The sequence below is a fragment of the Podarcis vaucheri genome (genome assembly GCF_965113315.1).
Source record: "Podarcis vaucheri genome assembly, chromosome: 5".
Taxonomy (NCBI): domain Eukaryota; kingdom Metazoa; phylum Chordata; class Lepidosauria; order Squamata; family Lacertidae; genus Podarcis; species Podarcis vaucheri.
This window is the reverse complement of record NC_138763.1, coordinates 72,532,953-72,559,103: the sequence shown is the minus strand read 5'-3', so window position 1 is coordinate 72,559,103 and position 26,151 is coordinate 72,532,953. Positions and strand designations below refer to the sequence as shown.

The 26,151-nt window shown below is 44.0% G+C and overlaps 1 protein-coding gene and 1 long non-coding RNA gene across 4 annotated transcripts in view; one reads left to right on the top strand and one right to left on the bottom strand.

Annotated features, from left to right (window-relative positions):
• Window positions 1–26,151, bottom strand: part of UNC5B (unc-5 netrin receptor B) — a 216,738-nt gene that overhangs the window by 186,075 nt on the left and 4,512 nt on the right. The gene's annotated exons all lie outside the window — the stretch shown is intronic.
• LOC309532804 lies at window positions 16,077–18,680 on the top strand. The gene is made up of 2 exons (XR_014220028.1): window positions 16,077–16,503; window positions 18,460–18,680. It is a non-coding gene; the product is annotated as an uncharacterized lncRNA (long non-coding RNA).

The window sequence follows — 26,151 nt, the reverse complement described above, 5'->3', positions numbered from 1 at the left end:
GGCTGGTTTTCTGCAAGTGCACACTCCAGTACATTTGAGACAGGTTAGTTTTTGAGATAGGTTAGTCTCCAAAACTGGTGGTCCTGAAAGGTCTGCCAAAGGTCCGAGACACCTGTGCTCTCTGCTCTGTCATAAGGCTATGATACAAGTAATCCTAGAAATCAAAAGGACCAAGGCCCCCATCCATTTTTCTAGAGTAAAATGGGAATTAGGTCAGTTGAGAGCTGTGTCTTCAATCACACCTATAAAAGTGATGGATCTGAAAAATGTGGTTGCCTTATACAGTGGTACCTTGGGTTAAGTACTTAATTTGTTCTGGAGGTCCATTCTTAACCTGAAACTGTTCTTAACCTGAAGAATCACTTTAGCTAATGGGGCCTCCTGCTGCCGCCGCATGATTTCTCTTCTCATCCTGAAGCGAAATTCTTAACCTGAAGCACTATTTCTGGGTTAGCGGAGTCTGTAATCTGAAGTGTATGTAACCTGAAGCATATGTAACCCAAGGTACCACTGTTCTCAAGCCAGACCACTGAGGCATCTAGCCCAATTGCTTTGCAAAAATATATATAGGGGGGAATCATACTAAAATGCTGGTGAATTTTCATGAGAACTCTAACTTTAATTCCTGCCCCCCCCCCAACTGATATGGGAATGTGGAGAATTGAATTTAAGACTGGAAAAACCAGAAATGGAAAGGGTCAGATTCATCCATCCTTATCCAGGATCCTTTTAACAATGGGAAGGAATCATACCTGGAGCTTTCAGAATACAGGCATGTGCTCCACATCCCTGAACTATGACCCTTCCCATTTTGGGGTGTGTGTGTGTGTGTGTGAGAGAGAGAGAGAGAGAGAGAGAGCGCGCGCGCTTTGGTGTCCAAAGCTAGACGACTGGAACCAGTCCATTGAAAAAATGCTGAAAATTACCTAGAGAGGTGGAGGACTGGATGACAATGCCGTAGTTGAAAACTAAATTCTATAGAGGTTGACAACACCCAGGTAGGTGTGTACAAGATTGCAGCCTAAATGTGGCAGCTTTGGTTTAAATATAGAATGAGATCATGAAAGGCAAGACAAGTTAGACAAAAGAATAATTTCCTAGAATTATCAGAACAGAGTGAAAAATTAGTCAAGCCTAGAAAAACATTTATGGATTTCTGTGACAAATACATGAGGGAAGGGAGGAGAAGCTATGAATGCCTGGTGTTGAAACATGGGTGGCATCCTTATTTGAACTACAGGAGAGACACACTGCAGCAGGTGCAACTTCTCAGCACAAACTGTGATTTTCTGGATCAGATGAATGGCCCTGAATAATTCTGACGGAAGTTTACATGACAAAAGCCTAATTCAAGAGACCCTCTGGCAGAACACTACTCTGATGATCCATTAACCACTCATACTTCCACAGAGATGCTAAAAAGAGATCATTTCATTGTATTACTTTCCCCTTCTTCGGTAGTAAGCCACTGAATATTGCTGAGCGTCAGGAGCAAGCCAGCAGTAAATCACACCGTTCACGCTGGAGATAACTCTTTATTAGCAAAAACACAATATGCACAGAGTAGGCGGAATGTCAGGTCTAATGGGCACAGCAGCTCATCCTCAGTAGGTCAGTTGCTGAGACCTCACCTCTCCACAGCCATCAAAGTTCCCTCCTCTCCAGGGCTTTTCCCAAGCAATCAGAGATTCTGCATGCATGAACCTCCCCTCTGCCCTTTTCATGCCTCTTCTGGTTCTGGGAGACCAGAGGGGAGAGGAGCTCATCACAGCAGGAAAGGGAGACACCCTTGACTCTTCACCAGCCTGACTCATCTCTGCCTCTTGACCTACCTCCTTCTTTACTCCTGCTTCAGCTTCTGCCTCTGATTCTAGACTTCTCTCTGCCACAGACTCTCCCAGCTCACGAAGCCCTGTTACCCTTCAGCTTCCAATACCACCTCTTCCCAATCTTTTCCCTGTGACCAGTCATCGTTGTCCCACCACCACTCCCCAGGCCTCTTCCCTTGGGGGTTCCCCAGCTGGTTCCTCCCACCATTCCTCTGCATCCAGCCAGTCCATGACACCAAGGCGCTTCAGGGTGTGCGGGCTCCCCAGTTCAGCTCAACTCCTACCCTGCTTCACCTAAGACAAATCCAAAACCCCTCCAGGCAACGTCCTCCACTTCTTCTTCATGGGATTCATGCAAACCCCTGAACACTCTTGACTTATTAGGTCATATTATGTCCCACCAAGCGCCAGTCCTGTTCTGCTGAGACTGTTCTGCTCCTGGCCACCTGCATCCCCTGTACTGATAAATGCAAAACCTGCATCAACTGATGTGTTAACACTTGATAACCAATGGGGATTCCTACTACAGGTTTGAATCTAAGTCATGGTGCACTTGTGAATGCACGCTGAAAAATGTATTTACCTCCTTTTTTAAAAAAGGTATGATATGCAGGCTGTACTCTGATTCATATTAACAGCTGGAACAGTATACGCAGCAGAGTGGTTATTCTGTATTAAAATTAACCTAATAACTTTCTCAGCATTTTTTCTTTCCAGTTTCCCTCCACTTAGTATCGACAACACATTATTTTTTGTTGTACTTAGTATTGGCAATATTTTGATTGCACATGCCTTCAGAAATGACAGGGGCTGCAGCACATCCATCAATATTTATGGTTACTTTTACAATAACCCAACATAAAGCAATGGAGCGCCATTGATCTTTTACCTATAAGTGGGTCTAAGAAGTGTATGTTGTACGGCTTCCAAGGATGGAAGATTCTTTCCACCGCACCCACATGATCCATGTCGTAAGTGGCAGTGTTTACTAAAAAATAAATAAATTCTTGCATGATTCAAACGTTTTCTTTCCTTCGATATTACTACTGTTTTATTTGAACATTTTGAACTCTAGTTTCGAGCAGAGTGTCTTTGCCTCATCCTGAGTTTCCTTTCTAGAGCCAGAAAGCAAAGCTTCAAAGCCTGGTGTGGCTTCCAGGTATGTTGACAACCCCAGTATCTTACACATTACAGAGCAATTCTAAACAGGTTTACTCAGAAGCAAGCTCCTAGTAAGAATGCTGGGAACTGCAGCCTTGGTGCATTAAAAAAATATTATGAACAATGGAGAGACTGTCTGCTTTTGCACATAACGATAAGCCAGACTTTGTGACTTACTGTGGTTTACTGTGAATGAGCTGTGTGTGCTTGAGTGCATGCTGCTTGAGTGCTACAGCTTCACTCTTCCTCTGGTGCAAGCAGGAGAAACAAGCCAGGAATCCTTGGATTCCCCTTTACATCTGAACTAACAATCATGGTTGTTGCCGCAACCAGCAAACCAACAACAAAGCATGGCCAAGGTTGGCTAACCACCATGCTTCATTAAGGGTAAACAAATTCACGGCACCTAGCTTGGAAGCAACAGAACTCAAATTGCCCTGGTTTGTTTATCCTGATTATACCAGGGGCATGAAGTGGGAGCAACGGGTCAGCATACACCAGCATGCTGTTTCTTTAAAGTAAAGTCTAGCTTACCATCAAGAGCTGCTAATAAAGAGAATACCTCTGATGCACGTGGAACGTTTTCACCAAACGCGCCAGCCACTCTTGAAAACCAATGGTGGGCAAGGAGGGAGCTGCTCACAAAGAAGCTGTCGAGATTATTCAAGCGTCCTTTATTCACCTATCCAGATCATGGCTGACCCTGTGCCTCTTTCACTTGCTGCTTACAGGAGGAGCTTTCTTGAACAGAACAGCATGTTCCTTGCTTCAGTGGCTCTCAAGTGGAGACTTTAGTCTTGCCATTATGAGAGCTTTGGCAGTGGGTCACTAGGTTGCCAACAAAGGTTGCGGAGATGAGAGAGACTTACGTCTCTTAAACTAGGACAGACTCCCTCCCTCTTCCTTTGGGGCTGGAGTATGTAATGGCAGAGGATGGGGGTGAGGAGGAAGAGAATCAGAGTGATTCTGACTAGGAGCCCTGTTCCAAAATAATTTAATAGCTGCGCCAAGAATGCACAACTATTTAGTGGGATCCAGCACGGCAAGGCAAATGCAATAAGCAGTTATGCAACAAAGGAGGCAGGCAGGGCTAACAGGCTATGAGGGGCTTCCTTCGGTAACCTATTGCTCAGAATAAAAAGCAGCAGGGATGCCTGGCATTTAAAGAGGGAGAATGGGAGGTGGGCTGCTGCTTTAGAACGCTGGGCTCTCTGGCTGCAAAAGGTCCTGGCCAGAAATTTACGTCCGCTGGCTTGAAGGCCTCTACCTCTCCACCCTGGCTCCATCCAGCTGTCCTGTGGCCAGCTGGAGCCAGCACCTGTCTCCATAGTACCTAACAAGCCATCCCAGTTTGCTCGAGTCCCAAGTTTCTCCAAAGATACCAGTATTTCCGTGTGACATACTTAACAACTGCAACACGTTGGAATATAAAAATGCATACATTGCTAAATATATCATGGCTCAGGGTAGCCTGGGCATGCAAGTCTAGCTAAGCAGCAGGAAGTGTCTCATTTTCTTTCCCTCTTTTAAACTGTGCAAGCAGAGCCTTGTGGGAGCCCTCTTTGCATCCCATCTTCGAGTCTATGTACACACCGATATATTTCTTCCCCGCGAAAATCATACACTCATCTCCTTATATCACTCTCCAAAGGCATAAGACAGACTGAGGCAGAATTAGATGGAGAGGCTGGCAGTAAAACTCCTCAGCTGAGACTACTAAGTGGTCTTGGCTATTGCATGGAGGGGTCATTAACAGCCAAGCTGGAAAGACTGCATTCCCTTACAGCTAGTACATAAATACTAATGAAAACAGACCCAATATGTCATTTGTATATACAGAAACAAGGACAGGCTAAGTGAATACCAGATGAAATACCTGACAGGCCAACATCTGCCCTGAACACTGAACTCCAGCTATTTACAAGTTCGCTAATATATTACTTTTTAAAAAATGTATGTGTACTTGTAGTTCTTGGGGGGAGGGAATAAAAGGCCCTGACCAATACCAATCTAGGACACAGATCGATCTCCCGAACTACCACCTGTAGAAGTTATATAACGATAGGAGGTTAAAGACTGCTATCTGCAATATTTGGACATTCAAGATATACAGAAGTGTAGGTTTTCATTTATTTACAGACTCACAAAGTGCAAGAAGCAACTGCTCAGAGTGCAGTCACTGCAACAATCTCTGCTTTCATATGCACAATTAAGGCCTGTATCCAGCACTGCTGTTCCACTAGTGCAGCAGGCTCCCACTTGCGCAATGGAATTTCCCCCTCCTTACTTCTGCAGCTCCCCTTGCACCCTCAAAATCTGATCCAAAGAGCTGATTTTGAGAACTCTTGGGAAGACAAAAGGAAGACGTCCTGTTGCACATACTCTGCTCATGAAGCACTGGGTAAAACTCCAAGGCTTCTTTTTAAATTTCTCTAAAGCCTTTTTGACTGAATTATTTTAATTACTGCCTGCTGGTCATATTCTGGTGTTGCCCTGTTACTTTAATTGTATTATTGTTGGTATAATAATAATAATAATAATAATTTATTTGTACCCCACCCATCTGACTGGATTGCCCCAATCACTCTGGGCGGCTTCCAGCACATATAAAAACATAGTAAAAAATTAAACCTTTTAAAAGCTTCCCTATACAGGGCTGCCTTCAGATGTTTCCTAAACGTTATATAATGACTCATCTGCTTAACATCTAATGGGAGAGCATTCCACAGAGTGGGCGCCACTACCGTTAATATTTTTTTTATACTTATATATTTTATACTTTTTTTCTGTGCACCACTCTGCTGCTTTATAATGTGTTTTATAAATATTTTAAAATAAATAAAACAGAAGAATTCAAAGCCAAGAAGCCTCCAGAGAGCTTTGACGTGCAAAATTTTCGTAGAACTAAACGACAGCCTATATTACAGTAGGCATATCCTTAAGCTGTACAATTACATCACTGCTGCATCATCGCTCAGATGTTACGCAGAGTGAAGTTAGCAACAACCTCCATTCCATTCCAGGCTTCTCTCCACTGCAGCTGTAACATGTAGCATTGGCCATTGGCCCATCCTGGTATCTGGCGTGGAGACATTCTGTGCTCATGATATTGGTAGTACTTCTGGTTGACAGGCAGCAAACACTGGCATGGAAAAATCATCAGTGCCCAGCACTGGAATGACAGGATGGCCAGCCCAGCACTGTACGGTAAGTTATGACCACAGCAGGTGGCGTTAAGCTATCCTGCCTATTCCCAAGCATCTGTGGTTGTATCTGCAGCACAGCCAAGCCAGCTGGGGGGGGGGACAGGGTGTGATGAAGGCTGGGTTAAAAGCATTTAAACAAACACGCTTAACCTGGCTACTTTTATTTTGGTGAAAAAGTGGCCTAGTGCAATTTAATGCCCAATGCTGGTTTACTGCTGAAAACTGCCCCATATTCTACTTACCCTTAAAGGGGCACTTTCAGAATCAAGCAACAAAAAACAGTACGGGACCCTAATCTGGACACACAAACATGAATGTTTTTACTACAAAATAGAAGCAGCCAGGTGAGAGCCAGCTGACATGCAAAAGTGAGGTGCAAATAGTCAATTAAGCTACACTGTATCTGGCAGTTGGAGAGAGGGGAGACTAAACAAATATTCCCCAAAGCAATTCATGATATACATATGAAAATCAACAAAACTTGCATAAGGCCACAATAAAGGACCAAACCCCAAAACAAGCATATCCAACCCACTTCCCAATGATCTGCTCCTTCCCAGATGTAGTGGTTCGAGAGTCGGATATAGATGCAACCAACCAGGAAACAGAAACAGGAAAGAGAAGATTGAAAGTGAGCTTAGGGAAGGGAACTGTGGCTAAAGCAGGGCAGCAGTTCCAAGTCTCTTATCCAACTAAGTCTAAAAATCACATCTAGATCCAAATCCAGGGTACCCCCATCTGAATTAAATATATTTATTTTATTTGTAGGTCAAATGAAAGTCCTCTGTTCCAAGTCCTGCTGTTGGGACTTTCTTAGGCATTCAGCGTTATGATTATACATTTAGCTACCAGGGCAGCTTTAAAATAGTATATTCTTCATCATATTCTGGGAGGCCCTAAACTGTGGGGATATGGCTCAGGATAAGGTGGTTGAAATGCAGAATTAGGTTAAGCTTAGGTCTGCTGCTGTGAGGCGGACTTCAGTGCTGACAATCATTTTCTAAAATCGTATTTGAACCTGAAATGTATTGGTCAATTGATTCAGCGGCTGAGTGGCAAAAAAAGAGCTCTCTGGTCCTGTTAGACTAGAGTATCATGTCACAGCATCAACTAAAGGCTACAAGTCAGTTCCCCCTTTGTGGGCAGGAATCCGGGTCCTTGCAGCAACCCTGAAGTGGGCAGAGTATTGCAGCAGGAACCCCGGCTGTGTCACGCCCCCTGGCCAGCCAATCGGGTTTGCCGGGAGTGTGGCTACGACAGCTAAAATTGTGGCACGGCCAGGTAAACAGCCTCTTTTGCCTCCATTCTTGGGATTTTGCTGCTTGCCTCCGAACTTGGCTGCATTGCTGCTGCTCGCTTTTGCTTCTGATGACCAAGAAGAGGAAAAGTATTTGCATTGCCTCACTTTACCCACACAGTGGTATTTTTGCACCTTGTTAAGAGAAGTATCTTCAAAAGCATGTGTGAACATCTTAGCCATCCCTTAGTCTTCTCTCATGGGACTTCAGCCATCTTCTTGCAAACTCCATCTTTTTGCAAACTCATCTTCTTGCAAACTTCAAAATCGTACACACAATTGCACAGATAAGCAGTAGTTTGAAAGGCTTAGAGGCAATTTCCAGCCTTTAAAAGTTAGTCACACCGCATGACCCATGGAATCATGGTTTTGTTTACACTGCAGCTTGGAAATCTTTCACCAAGAGGGGCATGCTGACAAGCTTAAAACATATGTCCCTTGATAAGACATAACAAACAGACATTGCTGTGTAACACTCATGGACAACATCCATACTACTTTGACATGCTATGGCTTTGGTCCTTTATCGTTTAGAATGAGACAGAGATCAATTCTGGGATGCCAAAAGGACTGGGAGCCCATGAGGGGCCAGCACAGAGGAGGACCCAGGAACCAAAAGCTGCCAAGTGAAAGCTGCCAGGGTAAATGAATGACCTGGGTACCATAGCTGCTTGCTGGGGATAGGGAAGAAAACTGGTACCTAATTTACACTTGCTCCAAAAAATATGCAACCCATGACCTATGAAATCCAAACTTCTCTGAATGTTGTGGCAGGAGTTTTCCAACCGAAAAATGTGTATTAGAGGAATTTGTATTAGAGGGAATTGTTTGTTAAATTGCATACAGAAATGCATTAGAGAAAACTGCTTGCAAAAATGTATATATAAGGGGGGGGAAATACTAACTAAAATGTTTCTAAATTTCCATGAGGACTTTTTTAAAAAGCAAGCAAGCAAGCAAGCAAACAAACACACAAACAAACAAACAAACAAACAAACAAACAGAAAGCTGAAGTGAAAAGATGATAAATGGATGAAGAGAAAAAATGAGAAGCTGGACATGACAGATTTATCTAGCCTTAATAGCTACAGTTCCAGACTGTTCTGAAGTCGCTACAGAATTTCATATGACTGTCTAAATTCTCTCACTTAGAATATCCCTAAGTCTCATGGTATTAATAGTTAGGGAATAAACTGATCACCCAGAAAGGTTATATTTTTAGTGTGCACTACATGTATATTAGAGACAGTGTGGTATAGCGAGTAGAGCAAATTACAGTGTCTGCTTAACTGAGAAGTTGCCTTGGGCAAGCCACAGCGTTACTGGGAGGAAAAAATTAAACAACCTCAGGCGTGATGGCATGGAAGAAAGGTGGGATATAAATGTGACAGGATGCATGATTTATTCAAGAGTGAATGAGGAGAGTAACCCAAAAATGCCAAGTGGTGAATAGGATGAAATCAGCAACTACCTTCAGACCAGCTCCCAATAGTAGATCATATGCCCACATTAGTGAACCCACCATCCAAATAGGAGTTAATTAGCATGCTAATTGGGAGCTTTAGCAAAGCGTGGTCTACCTCCTAACCCTACAGGTTGTCCCTCTTTGGGAAGTTTGTACAAAGGCTTGCTTGTGTTACAACCCCCCCCCCAACAGCTTGAGGGACACAATCTGCTACTTTCACAGGGCCAGGTACGCACTGTCCAGTTGTTTGCCTGAAGCACACATTCTGGTTTGTCACTGCCATTAACTTCACCAAGTAACCAATATTTTACAGCGAGCAGATTGCCATAGCCAACACTTGAGCAATCTTGCAACCCAGAGTATGTGTTGGCGGACAGGCTGGTATTCTCTCTACACACCTCTTCAAGGCTGTTTGTACGAAAACAAGCCGCCACATCTGCTGCCTAAGCCAATATTGTCTCCCCTGTTTTGTCAGTGTATGCTGGAGCTTAGTCAGGTTTAAAGTGCAATGGCCATGTGGATTTTGATTACGTTTGAACCCTACATACCTCCAAAGAGTGCAAAGTTGTATGCATGGGATTATCCCTTTGCATTCACACACTGGGCCTGTTAACTGTGTTAGCAGCTTGTGACCTGGAGAAACAGCTTTCTTCTTCTTCTTCTTCTTCTTCTTCTTCTTCTTCTTCTTCTTCTTCTTTACAGTTTGCAACTGCAGTGGGAGACAGTGCAGTGAGAGTGCCTCCTACCTAGTGCTTACTCCCTGGTTCTTCTCCCCACCTTTTTCCTTTGACTTCCCAGCAAGTGAGACACTCAAAAATGCCCTAGAGCAGGTAGCATGGTGAGTGGCGGAACTGGTTCTCCAAGCTGCAACATGGCAGCCATACCTGTGAAGTGGATTAGGCACAGCGAGCAATGGCGACTTGCCCAAGGCCACCTGGTGAGCTTCCTAGACGAGCAGGTAACTCAGCTTTAGAGCTGGCTCACATATAGTTTCAAAATCCCACACCTGAAACTGAATTTAAGAGCACATGCACAGGTTCCACCTCACACCCAGATGAATGGACTGAACCAGGGTATCCCAAACTTGGGTCTCCAGATGTTTTTGGACTACAATTCCCATCATCCCTAGCCACTGGTCCTGCTAGCTAGGGATGATGGGAGTTGTAGTCCAACAGCAGCTGGAGACCCAAGTTTGCGAAACCCTGGACCTAGATCCTTAGAGTGATCAGGTGAGAATACAAATGCCCCATAGGTTTGCTTATTTACAAGGTGGCACCAAATTCCATTCGCAGGTCATCTTTCTTGATCTAGTCTTTCCACAGCAGTTGCAACATCTTGGCTTATCTTGCCGACACTGGTGGCTGCCATTCGACACAATGGAATGACTGTCTTGGTACAGAACAAAGTCGCAGGATCTCTGACTCCCGCTTTGATAACAAAACAAAAAATCCTTGGCTCGACCAAGTGTTTATTTGCCCACCCATCCCAATCACCTGCACCCTGAAGTTTAGTACAATACTGCATTGAAGTCAGCAGTAGGTGGGAGAGGCAAACATTTTTATGACATCAGCGCCTTTAGTTTTCTGTATTGTTTGGAGACAATAATGTTCACCAAACATGGCCGTGTTCAGTTATTCGTCGGGAATAATGAAATCATGAGAAAAAAGCTCTCTCCCTGATCCCACCACCACCGCTACCTCATTTGGTTCCAAGAAGTGTCAAATGGAAGACCAAAAGGAAGAAAAAAGATGGAACAGAACTAGGTCAAATCAAATGAGAGGATAATTGGGGACAAGTGGAAAGGTGAACAATTGTTGCAAAGCTGAGTCAGTCACAAGCCCAGCACAGGGCGGGCAGGCAAGCTCAATATTGAGAGAGGGGGAGAAAGGGAGGGAGGGAATGCATACAGCTACAACGTTTAAGCATGCTTATAGAATCATAGAGTTGGATGGGATTCTGAGCGTCCAACGCCTATAATGCAGGGATCTCAAAAGAGGGCCATTCAACTTCCAATGGAAGAGAGTCCCCCACCTCATATCCACTGATCCATGCCTTTTACGATCAGAAAGTTCTTCCTGATGTTTAGAGAGCCAGTGTGGTGTAGTGGTTAAGAGCGGTGGACTCGTAATCTGGGGAACCGGGTTCGCGTCCCCGCTCCTCCACATGCAGCTGCTGGGTGACCTTGGGCCAGTCACACTTCTCTGAAGTCTCTCAGCCCCACTCACCTCACGGAGTGTTTGTTGTGGGGGAGGAAGGGAAAGGAGAATGTTAGCCGCTTTGAGACTCCTTAAAGGGAGTGAAAGACGGGATATCAAATCCAAACTCTTCTTCTTCTTCTTCTTCTTCTTCTTCTTCTAGTTGGAATCTCCCTTCTTGTAACTTGAAGTCGTTGGCTTGGGTCTTAGCCTCCGAAGCATTAGAAAACAAGCTTGCTACAATTCCAGGAGACTTGTAGCCAACCCAAAAAACCCAACCATGTTTGGAATATAAAACAAAATTTGATGTTGCTTGAAATATTCCGATGACAAGGGGTGTGGGGGTGTAGGTGGTGACCAAGTGAGAGAAATTAACAGGACTCACGTTTGGCACCTGACATCCTAGGTGTGAAAGCATGTTGCTTGGGACCTGAACACTGAGCCCAAATGCTTTATTTATTTTCACTTCAAGAACAATTATCTTGTGAACATCTTTAGCTCCTGTCATTGGGTGCTGGTTATGGAACGCTGCAGCCCCTATGCCCACCCCCAAAGGAGTAAGCCCAATTGAACATATGGATTGTTTGCTGTCAAGTACAAGAGTGGGCTGACAATCTTTTAATATATATATATATTTAGATTCAGTCTAACGTACCCCTTTCGTATACCTAGCTTTCTTCTGGGGTGACAACCACCTCCTAATCTATTAAGTATTCCACCTGCCAGATTCTGTTCTCAGATACAGAGTTCTACTTGAGCTCATGTGTTAACTGGCAACAATCAGAAAATGTTTGTGCTTTGATCACACCTTTCACCATACTTCTTATTAAATTATGGTGCAATATAATAGGTCAATTCTTGAGTAAGACCAAAACCTATGTATAATCCCGCCCCTTATGTGCAATAAGTATCAATTGATTATAAAATTACCTTTCTGGACAAATTGCTAATCTTATAATTTATAACTTTCTGATCAAATTATATAAAACATCTCACTATAGTAAACTCCAATGTGGACTATTCTTCAGATTTTTTCCTGAATATCACTTTACGGGAGGGATCGGGGTCATTTTTTAAAAAATATGTCATCCTTAAATGATTTCCCAAAATTTTTTTAACTTCCTTTAATGAATAACCAAGTTAATAAAGGAAATCAACTAACTATAATTGATTATCACCAGTAAATACTGGAAAGTTCTTGAATCAACATCTCTCTCTCGTATGAGAAAGTTATCAACCCTTAAAAACAGATTAAGGGAATCCTGTGGGATAGCTCAGTCGGTAGAGCATGAGTCTCTTTAACTAAGGGCCGTGGGTTCAAGCCCCACTTTGGGCAAAAGGATTCATGCAAAAGGTCCTCTCCAACTCTATGATACTCATCTATTACAATGTAAATGCAGTGTTCCTTGCACACACACACACATCATTAAAGAGAGATGAATAGCACAATCCTAACCATGCCTACTCCTAAGTAAATTCCACTGAATTCAACTCTCAGGCAAGTGGGACTAGGATTGCAGCCTCAGTTAATGAAACAATACTTTCCTACCCATAAATGGCATATATCTTTGTCTAAATACTGCTGTAGGGTTATGCTTTGAAAGACTCGTGGCAAATAAAGAGGCCTACTTCTCAGGAACTACAATTCACTTAAACCATTGTGAGATCTTTTGCCCACATCACCTCTCACTGAAGAGTGGTGTGTGTGTGTGTGAACATTTCCCCTGTCTCCATCTCAGCCCTGTGCCTGTGTCGGATTATTATTGTGCTGGATTCCGGAGGTCTCGCCTTCTCCTCTTTTCGTGGCCTCAGCACCAAAGAAAAAGAGAACTCGCCCTGGAGGCAGATGGGTCTAATAAGCATTAAACTTCTCCAAATGAGATTTTTCACGCTCTTTCACAAGGAAACAATCCCCTCAGTTTTGGTATTCATCAAATGCATGTGAGAAGAGGAACAGGGAAGAAAAGGATCCTTGACACATACATGCGCGCAAACACACTAAGAAAATAAAATAAAAAAACATACACCCCCCACCTCACCGCCCCGGAACACCTTCTGCCCTGGAAACCTGGCTCTTTGTTCCTGGAAGGATGGGGTGGTTTTTTTGTAATGGCCTTCCCTTCTGAGGGGGCTGATTTTTCTCTCCCAGCTCCTCCAGAGGGCTTGCTGCCATTAACATGCACACTCTGCTTTTAAGAACCGAACAACTAGCGTGAAAGTCAGCAGAGGAATCTTCCTGCAAGGGAGCCTTTGGAGAATGGAGTGGGGTGTTACCATCTGCAGAAGACAACCGATCATTTCCCACAGCAGGTTTTGCTCTGGATGGAAATGCCACCATTCATCCCAGAACAATGCATTCCCCCCAAAAAAACACACACACAACAACAACAGCTGGCCTGTTGGGTCGAAGCCTTCCCCAATCATGGATAATACAAAGGACAGGAGCACGGTGGCCCAGTTTTAAGAAGAAAAAAAACTTAGTTGGGGAGGAGAATGAACCCTCCCCTTCTCCACAGCTTGCCTTCCCCACAGTCCATTGTCTCTGACCTCTGCCAGGCTCCTTTCCAGCATCAGAGGCAAGATCAGAAACGGGTGGAGATGAATGTCATTCTAGTGATGGACTCTGAAAAAGAAAGCTGCACTACAGGGGAGATTTTAGATAAACTCTGGTCTGCACATCCTTTCTACACTTAAAGGCATTCCCCACCTGTTACTTTATATGGAAAGTGGCAAGCCTAGCTTGATACCAGGTGTGGTGAACCTGAGACCTTCCAGATGTTGTTGAATTCCAGTTTCCACCATGGCCAATGGGGTTTTCATATTGCATTTTGATGTTGTGAACTGCCCTGAGAGGGCCACAGAGTTCTCCACCATTTCCAACCAGTAAGTACTTAATGTCTCACTCTGTACCTTTGAGAAACCAATGGAAACGCTTCCTGTTTCATTGATTATATATAGTTTTTCTTTTGCTTGGCCTGCATCAGAGATCAGGCTCTAAGCAGCAGAGATGGGGGAAGAACTTCTTCCTTTCTTTTATACCTCTGCAGGTTTGATATTTGCTGACAAAAGAAGCAGAACTTGTCCTGGAAGAGACAGGGACAGCGCAGATGTGCTGTCAAACTTATTTCACAGCTTACAGAGTCATACATGCCAGAGGCATTTCAGATTTTTATAGCTAATATGCAGCTCGTTGTGCTACTTTTAAATATGTTTCAATCCACAAATCCTGCTGCCATCCAAAGTTTGAGCCCACCCACCTTACTGGAAAAAAACACCAGGGTTTAACTCTACTGTTCCAGTGGGTGGAATAAATTCAGTTGCCTGTCGGAGGGAGGAGAGGAGTGGGTTCAAAGTTCTGGTCTTTCTACGAATGCATACATAAGTTAAATATATTACCCCAACTGTGCTCACTGCATTTAACTAGCTGTCCCAGTGGTTTCCCGGGATATTAGCTGAGGATGCAGCAATATGGCAATCTGTCTTTGCGGTCTCCTCCCAAGTATTCTGTTCACCCTGCTTCTCAATGTACACCTGGCCAATTGGCCCTGACTTGGGGGACAGGCTACGTCACAAGTTCCCTTGCTTCCAGTGGCTTAACTGCTGTGATGTCATGAAAGGACCAACCAGGTAGGAGATTGAGGACTGTGAACATTCAATGAATTAACATGAGAATTTTAAAAATCTGGATTTCAATATTCAGAACCAAAGGTCTTATTATACATGCCTTCAGGTATCCGCAGATTCCTTTATAACAAAAACCCATCTCAAACTTATGAGGTTCTCAGAGTAGTTTTTCATGTTCTTTGTGAACAAATAATGTTTGCATTTTGCGTTCTGGCTTTCCAAAATGCACTTTAATAGTTCCTTCAATATTGAAAAGGTAGCATAAGAAGAGGAACAATAATTCCCATAGCTTAAGTAGGTTCACTGCAGGCCTATCAGAACATGATTTGGCAAAAGGAGATTGGCCTCTATTTAGAAAAGGGTCAGGGAGTGTTTTTTGTTTTTTCAAAAGCCTGCCAGTGATAAATAAAATAGGCTTCCCCAAAGAAAGAACACCCAGGAAACTAAAGTGACCAAACAGGATAGGATAGTGTGGATTCCCAGACTATAATATCAGTCTCACAGGACATTTGTCACAGTTAATGAGAGGGTGTGGATTTCCGAGGGTCAAAAATAATGGGATACCAAAATGGACAAGATTGTGCAAGGAAACATTTTAATACTCACATAAAACTTGCCCTTTCTTCCTAGTTCTCTGTTATTGAACTTGCCCAAACCCTGATTCTCTTTTGCCTAGCTTACAGACTTTCCCCCCATTCTGCCCGGGGGGGGGGGGGAATCCCACTAACGATCTCAGCCACTTTTTTCAGTCCTGCATATGGGATACCAAGTCATGTCTTTGGTAAAGGATGCAAAATCTCACCCAACCTGGCCTCCTTGTACAGCTAAATACACCCCCCCCCCAAGACTGACTCTGTACAAGGTGGTAGTGTTGGCAGCAGAAGGGCTGGGGGTGAGCATGCAATAAAAATCCCTTTGGACACCTTTGTAATGAATGATGCTAATCATAGGGAGGGGAGGTGACCTCACAGGAGGGGGTGTGTACCCTAAAACACCTGTTGGGGCAAGAAGCCGATCTGTCACGCAGGAAACTCGCCTGGCCTAACAGCACAGGGCGTGGGGTTCCGGAGGAGAGTAGCGAAGGCAGAAGAGAACAAGGGAAGGAATTTTAAAAGGCTTGCCGCGGCAGACGACGAAAAAAAGCACAGAGGATTAAAGTGACTCAGTAACATAGGGCGATATGGGACAGCCTGCAACAAACCCAGAATTAAAGGCTTAGTTTTATTCCTCCTCCCCCTGCTTCTTCCTCCACTGCACTTATACCACCCACCCCCGAGTTTAATCTTTTAGCTTCGCACTAGATCTTTAGGCCATAACATTAAGTGCTAGTGCACTAGTCCTCTTCAGCGGCAGGTCTTTGCCCGGCGCCCGTGCCCACGCATGCCCGGAATCCCCAAATGGAAGGGAAGGAGCTGCAACATATGGCTGGGGGAGAAGAGGTGGGAGACTTGTGTGTCGGCTGCTACCATGACCTATATCACAGCCAAGCAAGCTTTCCCCGTGTCTGGGTTAGCCAAGTCCTGCAAGAGCCGCAGAGGCAGGAGCAGTGCCAAAGGGAACCCGGATATTCCAGCAGCACCAGAGGTTGGCAGCAGTCCCTGGGTCAAGTGTGCTTTGTGCCCAGCCTCACCAGAACCAGTTGGGAAAACAGCGAGTCCTACAAAGCCCAAACTCCCTGCACCCAAAGCGATGATGGGTACTGTCATATTATATTTTATCATCTCAGGTAAGCAGCATCCCTGGCAGTTCTGCGTATTCCAGAGGCTAAAATATAAGGTCACTTCACTTCCTTCCCCTCCAAGTTATGGTCCATGGATATGTTTTACCCCTAAGGCATCTTTGATGGTTGTGGGCATCTTTAATCCCAAAAAGCGAAGAGAAAGGTGGGGGAGAAATACTAGAGGGGAAATGTCCAAATTAATGTATTTTGCCTTACCTTTTTTAAATATCTAAATTTTCTCTTTGCCCCCTCAAGTTCAGTTAAAGACCAGACAAGCCACCAGTCAGCAGAAGCCTAGTTCCGGCCATGTCAATGCAAATTACATTATTCATATGAAAATATTGCAGGTGAGATATGCAGGTGAAAGCTAGGGCTGCAACTTTGGCTAGTTGGCCTCTGGTGCCTTTGGCATGTTGATTTCTCGGTTTCTGCATCTCAGTGCCCTTAAAAGCCTGCATCTGCTGAACCTCTGCCATTCAAACAGCTGCTACAAAGCATAGGAGATCCAGGAGCAGGGGAGGGGATACATTAAGGCAGCACCCTAAGTAGGAAACAGTGCTTGAAAAGCTTATCTTCCCATATTATGAATAGGAGATCCCCTCTTAAACCAAACCCTAAATTTCTACAGCGCAAAGTAAAAAAAGCAAGGCCTCGTGGAGTTCATTGCAGGTGAGGGAATTTACAGAAGTCAGCGAGAACCACGAAGGGTGGGGAACTGCTTGGAAAACTTTATAATGATACTGAATTTTAAAAGCCAAAACTGAAAAGGGGACCTTTGGTCCCATTCCATCCACCTTCCTTTACTGCTGCATGTTCTCCTCCTGTGCTTTTATTTTATGGTTGTGGTCGGAATTTCCTGTCTCCTCTTTTTGCAGAAACTCAAGTGTGTGTGTGTGTGTGTGTGTGTGTGTGTGTGTGTTCTCCCTTGTGAGGGGTGTCAGTTTAATCATGGTGGAACCTAGAAAAGCCCTTGGGGAAAACAACCTTTTTTGGGGACACAAAACACAGGTTTTCATTAGCAATCAAATCAATGTGATAGCTCGGCCTTAAACAGGCAGAGTGAACAGAAATCAAGGTCTAGCAAGGAGGGTAGGGGAGAAGGGGAGAGAGAGAGAGAGAGAGAGAGAGAGAGAGAGAGAGAGAGAGAGAGAGACTCCTGCTTGCTCAATACCAATACTTCATTTCTGAAAAAAATGCCACTTTCAAAGTGCAACCCTCAACCTAAAAAGAAGCTGCCATCCCCTGGGGCTATACAAGTTCATTATTTTTTGTTTATGTTCATGTGTAATAAAACAGTTGTTGCCATCATGTTCAAAGCGAATGAGATACGTGAAACAGAGAAGGTGACATCTTTGAATGGGCTAACTTCTGTTGGCGATTGCAGCATCCATGCTGCTGTGTTCCTCAATGGCCCTTTGTTTAATGAAGAGTTCCATTGAACTAGAAAGCTTGCATACTCCTGCACACAGAAACACACACAAAACCAGCCCAATAAAAACTTGGCCTTAACAGTCTTATGCTGCCTGTTTTATGTGTGTGTGCGTTTGCCTTTTAGATTATGCGGTAGAGAATGACACAAGGAAATCCTATAATTGAAGATCAGAGCATAACATACTGTTAACACTAAATAATTAGTGAGGAGGAGCAGATTATAAAGAGGTGTGGTCATATGTAGGGAGGGGGTGGTGGCAAGACTATCTTTTCACACTAACATTTTACAAATTGTTTATGTAAGCACCCCACTCCCTTTGGATTAACATTTCTTGAAAGCAAGATTGGCGTCAAATCAAGTGGTGAAAGATAAAATGGTAGTTGTTTCCATACCAGGAGAGCTAACAGGAATAGAGAGCAGGAATGGTTCTGCAACAATTTTTGCAGTTGCCTGGAGCACCACTAATTTAACCCAGCATCCTTTAATACCAGGATGAAATAGTAATTCGCTACTTTAAAAAAAATCACCAGGCAGCGCATCATCATCATCATCCCACACTACTCCAAAGTTACAAGGATTGCACCACCAGATCTTAGAGGGAACAGAAATCTGCAAGTGTGCAATTCTGTGTGGTGCAAAGGAGTCTGCTTGGGAAGATGGGGCAGTGAGTGTCAAGAGGCAGAAAAAGCCTTGCAGAGTGTAACAAACTAGTGTTTGCTGATCCTCACTGAATTAAATCCACAGTGCTAAAGAGATGCTAATGAAGTCTCTTTTGTTTCAAGGAGGTTGGGGGGGGGGCAGAGAGAGGAATGTGCTGGGTTGCCAGTGATTCCCAAATGCTGTTCTATGGGAGTAAAGAAAATAGGCAAACAAAGTGAAAGATAGATAAGAGAAGGCAGACAAGGCATGTGGGGGAGGGGGGGAGACAAGAGGGAAAGAGGACTGTGATTTATGTCTCCACTTCAGCAAATGTTTTCACTAACATTAGCATTGCTAAAGCCTAAAGGATGTAAGTGAATAAGAAACAGCAGGAACCTGTGGCTTTATGGCACTAACATCTGCTCTAATGAACTCCTTGCAGACTATGTGCAGCCCTCTCCATCAGTGCCTCCATGCTCAGGGCTTCCTGCCAGTTCTCCAGACAGACTTCCAGCAAATCATGGAACCCAAATAATAGCAGTGTGGAAGGACCCTCCTGCTTAAAGGCATCAGCCCACCCAGTAAGCCAGGGAGACATTAAAATACAGAAGTGCTTGTGCCATATTGTTTCTAAAGACTACATGGGAACGGCTGTTGGGTTGAAATAAAAAACGCTCAACTTTTTCCCCCTCTCACTTTTAAACCATATTTCTAGCCATCCTTGCTGTGGGGTCAGGCGAATCGGAACTGCAATGTTTGAGCGTGTGTCCTTCAAATATCTGCTTCTCTCAACACCTCCAGTCATTATTCTTTACCAACTCAGCCCATGCAATCCATTTATCCTTTTGCAGCAAGCAGCATTGTTCCTTTCCTCCACCCACCCCAAAAGGGACCAAGGATCAGTGCCTACTCAAATGTCAGGTTCAGAATAAAGCCCTGAAACTGAGTAGCAAGTTTATCCATGTCCATTGAATCGAGTACAAGATAATCATTAGTAGGACCCTAACTGATAAGGAATCAGATCTCAATAATCTCCTCTGGATATGCTGAGACAAACCACTGCTAAGCTAGTGTCCTTCATAAAGCATTGTTCTAATCAAAAACGAATGTTGGGGTTCGTCCATTAAAGAAGTCACCATCTGCAAGAATGCCTGACCTATTACAGTCTAACAGAATGATTCCTGTGAGCCACTGGCTGCTTGTTCTGTAATACTGAAGAGAGTAGGTCTCCATCCAGTCAACCCTTGACAAACAAATTAATAAGACCATCTCTGAGGATTCATCTGCCGAAGCAATGTCATCTGATGGACCAGGTATACTCAAAATTACTTAAGAGCTGATCTATATATAGATCAGTTGTAAGTAGTCTTGAGTATACCTAGTCCGCATACGCATAGGGATTAGCATCCTTGTGTTTCATTTCACACACATACATAGCTATATTGTTTGGCACAAATCGCTACATATATGGGAGCTATCATAGCACAGTGAATTTCCTTGCACATGACATGCTCCATGGCAACATTATTTGCTAGTAGAGATAGGAAAACTCATTATGAGCAAGCTGCCCTAAATACTGTCAGGAGATACCAATTCCCAGGGTATGTGTTCAAGAGCTAGAGAAGCTCCTCCCCACCCTTGCTTTTCTCTAGTCTTAAAATGATTACATTGATTAGTTTCGCCAACTATGTCATGGACACAATAATGTGTGTCTCTGCAGCCAACAGAGTGAAGTGGCAGGAATGAATTGCTTCATTCCCTTGACCAGGGATGAGGAACTTGTGGTCCTCCAGATGCTGTTGGACTCTAGCTCATATCGTTTACTAGACAGCACTGTGAATGGCCAGGGATGATGGGCGTTGGAAGTCCAACAGACTCTCTGGAGGGCAACCATATTGGCACAAAGTACAAGAATAAAAACACAAGATAATGCATAAAATGTATAAGTTGTTGGAACGAATGCCCTTAATAAAGGTTCATTAAGTCAGAGGTAATTCAAGTTACAATGTTTAAGACAGCATACTGTTTGTCTAAAAGGATACAAGCATGGAAAAATACAATCAAAATGATACCAAAAGTTAGCTTTCCAACAAGAACACCCCACATTTTTAACCTTATGAAAATAAGAGTGAGTTCCATGTCTACAACTGGTTGTATTTTGTCTTGAAAATTATTATTCCAGGAATTTATAAACAAGGCCCCTTTTCAACAAAACAGTTAATCTGTTTCTTTAGACAGCAATTTGAGAAGTTAAGTCAATTTTCTTGATAATGCCATTCCCCAATTTCTTTTTATCCAGTCTGAAAGTGTTGGAACTGTGTAGATTTCCAGTATGTCACTACATAGCTTTTATCAGTGGTTAATTCCAGATCCACTGTCTCCATTATATTAAGATCAGTTCTTAGTGCAGATAGATAACCACCATAAGCTGTGCTTGTAGCAAGACTTACAAAAGGCTGATTTATGATGGATTTTACCCACCCTTAGCAGGTATGGTAATGAATACTCCAAGATTCTTGAGAGTCTGATGTTCAAGTCACACCTCAGCCATATTTTGAGAGTCATCAACCACCATCCTTGGTTCCCAGCTTGTAAAATGGGAGTAATAATGATTTCCTGCATAGGTTTATGGTGAGGGAAAAGCATAATAACGTGTATAAAGAACTCACCAAACTGAAACAAGTACCAGTGATTCCAAATATGGAACTATAGGGCATGAACAAATGAATCATGGAAGTCTCAAGGATGGTAAAAAGAGGCTTTGGCGCCTCAGATACAAAACCCTGCAAGCCAGGGCTGTCTGGGGATGTGTTGGCCATCCATCTTCAAATGCCAGTGAAGGATCCTGGGGCAAACATTTCTGATTCCACGCTGCTTTACCAGTGTCCCAGATATTGCTGTCACAGCTCCCAAGCAACTAGTTGAGTTTCGTGTGCAGTCACCAAGTCAGCCCTACTGCCAAAGCCACCTAGTGCAAGGGTGGAGAACTCTTGGCCCTCGAAGATGTTAATGAACTACAGTTCCCATCAGCCCCAGCCAGCATGGTCGAACGCCAGGGATGATATGAGTTGTAGTTTAGCAACATCTGGAGGGCCAAAGATTCCTCACATCTGATCCAGCCAGATGCAAGTTTCGCCTTTCAAAATAATCTATAGCTGGTGGCACAAAGACAAGCAGAATCTGTGCATCATTATTAATTAGTAGCAATGTATTATTATTACCGTTGTTGTGGTTAGAGCACGTTCCCAGAAGTGGTGAACAAGGAGAAAGTGGGCACATCTCCAGCAGCAACACATACCAGTGTGCAAGGAGTACTTTAAAGTTCTGACAATTATGGTATATAAGAAACTGTTTTATACTAAGTCAGACCCATTGCTCCATCTAGCTCAGCAGTCTACCCTGATGGACAACAGCTCTCAAAGGTTTCAGGCAGTGGACATTCCCAGCTCCACCTGGAGACACTGGTGATCAGACCTTGGACTTCTCTGAAGGCAAAGCATATGCTTCAGCACAAAGTTGCAGCCTTTGCCTAAGAAGTTCCCTTCTTGGGCCATTTCTGACCACGCAGGTCATTCTGGTTTCCTTTGCTGACATGACGGCAACATGAAGGGAGAGGCATCCCTGCTGGATTCACATGGATGGACCTAGGGTGCACTAAGAGGAGATTCCCTCACCAGTTAGTTAGAAATGAAGCTGGGAGTAGACCGTGGTAGGTTCCTTCCCTAGCCACTTGCTCACATGCTGATCTCTTTGCCCTGGGTTGCAGCACACTGCACCAACTTTCAAAACAAGCTGGTGATGTAGGGTGAAAAACAGCAAGTTCCTAAAAAGAAAGCTGTATCTGAAGTCACAAAAACAAGTTACCTCTTACTGCCATTTCAGCCCCAGCTCCCCTCTCCACACACACACCCCCAATTCCTCCTCAAGCAAGCCTTTTTTCCCCATTTTATTTTTAAGCCCACTGCACCAGCCCATATGTTCATCAAACACAAACAAGAGTACTGCTTTGTAATCAGCCATCGCAGGTTCACACTTCCTTTGGCAAGAGCATGTGCACTGCTAGTCACATTCACAGCAGCATCCCATCCCAGATTTTAACAGCTGCTCAGGCAGCCCACATGGCAGTTGCCAAGGTGGGGAGGGTGTGATGGGAGGGGAAGGCGAGAGAAGGCAAAAACATACCCAAGAGAGGCTGTGATCCTTGCACTGGGCTGCTTCGCATGCCACTTTTAATAAGAAACAAACATGTAATCTAATCAAACATGCAATCAAATCAGCAGCATGGCAGAATGGCCAGGGACTCAACTCAAGCACAAATCATATCCCAGGAGGTGAACCCCAAAGACTTCCCTGCTTCTAAACAGCATCCTGCCACACTACAGGCAAGACAAAGCCTAGGAGCCACCAAGCTTGGAAATCTGAAGTTTAAACACAGTGTTTGGGTAATAATACATATACATGTGTCCAAGGGATCAGACAACTTGACTACATCCCTGGGGTTTGTAGGTCTGAATCTCAAAGGGGTAGGGTCACATCACACAGGAGCCCAGCTGTTTGTTAATGGAAGTTGAGACCCCTTGTGTCAAGATGTTAATGAGACCCTTAGGTGGTAATTATTATTATGCTTTCTTGTTTGGCCTGATTTGTCTTCATGATTTATTTAATCTTTTTGTGGTTTTATAAATTTATATGTTGCCCAAGAGCCAAAGTATCTCACACTAGTTACAAAGTTGCTATGGTAAGTTATCAGTCTTCCTAGACTAGCTTTCCTTTCCAACTATCCTCTGCTGATATTGCTCCTAGCTATTCCTTATATAGTACCAGGCATGGAGAATCCATGAACCTCCATCTGACAATAGGTAGGGATGAAGGAATTTAGAGTCCAACATCACCTGTAAGGCCACAGGTGCGTCATTCCTGTTATATAACTTTCAAATCCACATCTCAAATCAAAAGAAGGTTACCATCTCCCCCCCTCTTCTAACAGCTGTGTAACAAGTGAAAATGCAGTTGGCACAGCTTACTCCATCCTGATATTTCCATGGCAGGGAAAACACTTTTGCTTGTCCCATAATTTCTGGAGGCATATAACCTCTGCCAGGAGAAAGGTGGCCGCCCAAATTTCACATCAGAATAACCCTATACAGCATTATTATTATTATTATTATTATTATTATTATTATTATTATGAAAGTGCCATTGACTTTTGCAACTTTAAGTACTCCCAAAGAAAGTCATTAACTTTTAAAACAGTCCCCTCCAGTTACTTGTCTCTCCAATTTCTTCCTACACAGAGAGAAGGATACCAATACTTCAATAACAGGCTCCTCACATGGAAAAATTATTTTCTGGTATCATCCTTAATAACAATTTATGGAGTGGATTCAGTTGTCAGCAAGTAAGGTAGCGATTTGGATGGACCGCCATGTTTGCAAGCTTAAAGCTACAGGAAACCAAGGAACTTCTTGCACACACAAAAACAGCATCCGAGGGGCAGACCAAACTAGGATCCCTTCGGTGTTCAGTCATTAAATGCTCAGCTTGTCCACTGAAGTAGTACACATGATTCCCCGGCATGTGTAAATCAGCCTCAAGACCCTGAACCTTATCCTTTTCGTACTCTGCACAGTACCTATCCCTATACTGACAAGCAGACGTAAGTAAAAACAATAGAACCAGCAGCATCGTGCCCCCAATGAGTGCTACAGACGTATACAAAAGTGAACAGTCCAGACCTATTAGCTCTTTTAAGTTCAACCAGCCAAGAAAGCAATTATCTCTTTGGTATCTCTACTGTCCCCTGCTTTCCTTACTAGGAAATGGCAGGAAGGAAGATAATTTTAGGATTAATCATTTCAGTAGCAACGGACTGCAAACTACAGGAGCTGAATTGGTAGCCGTGAACATTAAACATGGGAGGGAAAGATTCAGCAGTTGCCAGTTACTATTTCCACACTCTGGTGCACACCCAGTTTTGGGATAATACCTGTGCTGAAAGCATTTCCTAAGCAAAGCATGATATATAGCTAAAAATAAAACAAAACCATCCTTCCCATTACAACAAGAAGACAGACGATAGGAAGCTAGGAATGTGGAGCTGGGGGGGGGGACGCTGCTGATTGAGGCATGTCCTATAAGCTTTTCCTGAACTTTTAATTGCACTGTAAAAAAAAAATTGAATGCCTCCCTTCAACATGCTTGCAAGGCATGCTTGCTGCAAGACGCTTTTGGCATTGATCAAACAAACGCCACAGGCATGCCTGGTGACACATCCCCACACCTAGTGCATTACGCAGGCCCCCTCCAGCTTTACAAGGTGGAAAGAAAATGACCAGTTAAGTTAAAGAGGCTTCAAAGTCTTTTTAAAAGGAAAGCTTACAAGCAGACTTGCCTGTCACTGCCTGCCGGGGCACTCCAAGCCCCTAACAGTTTATAGCGATGATCTTTCCCAAACTCTGCAGCCATCAAACTTTATGGTTTCCTGACTTCTGAGATGCGCAGCTAAAGACATCTCTTTATAACTGCACTTAAAAGGGGGGGGGATGTCTCACCGGCATCTCCATGTCTCCCCTGCTGGAGCTTGACAATGGATATATGGGACAGTATCCTGGCTAAGAAGAAGGGAATTGGTCTGAAGCCATGAAAGAGTGCTTTATCTCCAGTGCTCTGCTTATTAATCCCAGACATGCATAAAGGTAAAGGGACCCCTGACCATTAGGTCCAGTCGTGGCCGACTCTGGGGTTGCGGCACTCATCTTGCTTTATTGGCCAAGGGAGCCAGTGTACAGCTTCCGGGTCATGTGGCCAGCATGACTAAGCCGCTTCTGGTGAACCAGAGCAGCGTACGGAAACGCCGTTTACCTTCCCGCCGGAGCGGTACCTATTTATCTACTTGCACTTTGATGTGCTTTCGAACTGCTAGGTTGGCAAGTACTAGGCTCTGTGGGTTAACCCACAGTGCAAGCAGGAAGAAAGAGAGAGAGAGAGAGAGAGAGAGAGAGAGAGAGAGAGAGCATTCTGCATGTGCTTCAGGAGCTCTGTTAGTAAAGTCACAGGGCTCAGCTGTGACACTGAAACTAGGTTCTCAGGTCATGTCTCGGCTGAAATAATAACTCTCCCCAACAGCGAGAAAGCTGGTGACGTTAGGAAAAAAGGTGTATGTGTCACCCCACCCCAATGCATGAATTTATGTGGGTGAGGCATGCTCTTTGGTTACAGCATGGAGTCACAATTGCACACCAGTTTGGAGTAGTGGAACCTCGAGTCCAGAGGTCAAATGTGGCCCAAGTCTCTCTCTATAGAACAGGCATCCCCAAACTTGGCCCTCCAGCTGTTTTGGGACTACAACTCCCATCATCCCTAGCTAACAGGACCAATGGTCAGAGGTGATGGGAGTTGTAGTCCCAAAACAGCTGGAGGGCTAAGTTTGGGGATGCCTGCTATAGAATCTTCCTGAGGTGGGATAGCTCAGTCTGTAGAACGTGACACTCTTAATCTTAGGGCAAAAGATTCCTGCGGTGCAGGGAATTGGGAATAGATGAGTCTCATGGTCCCTTTCCAACTCTTCAGCTCTATGAGTCTAT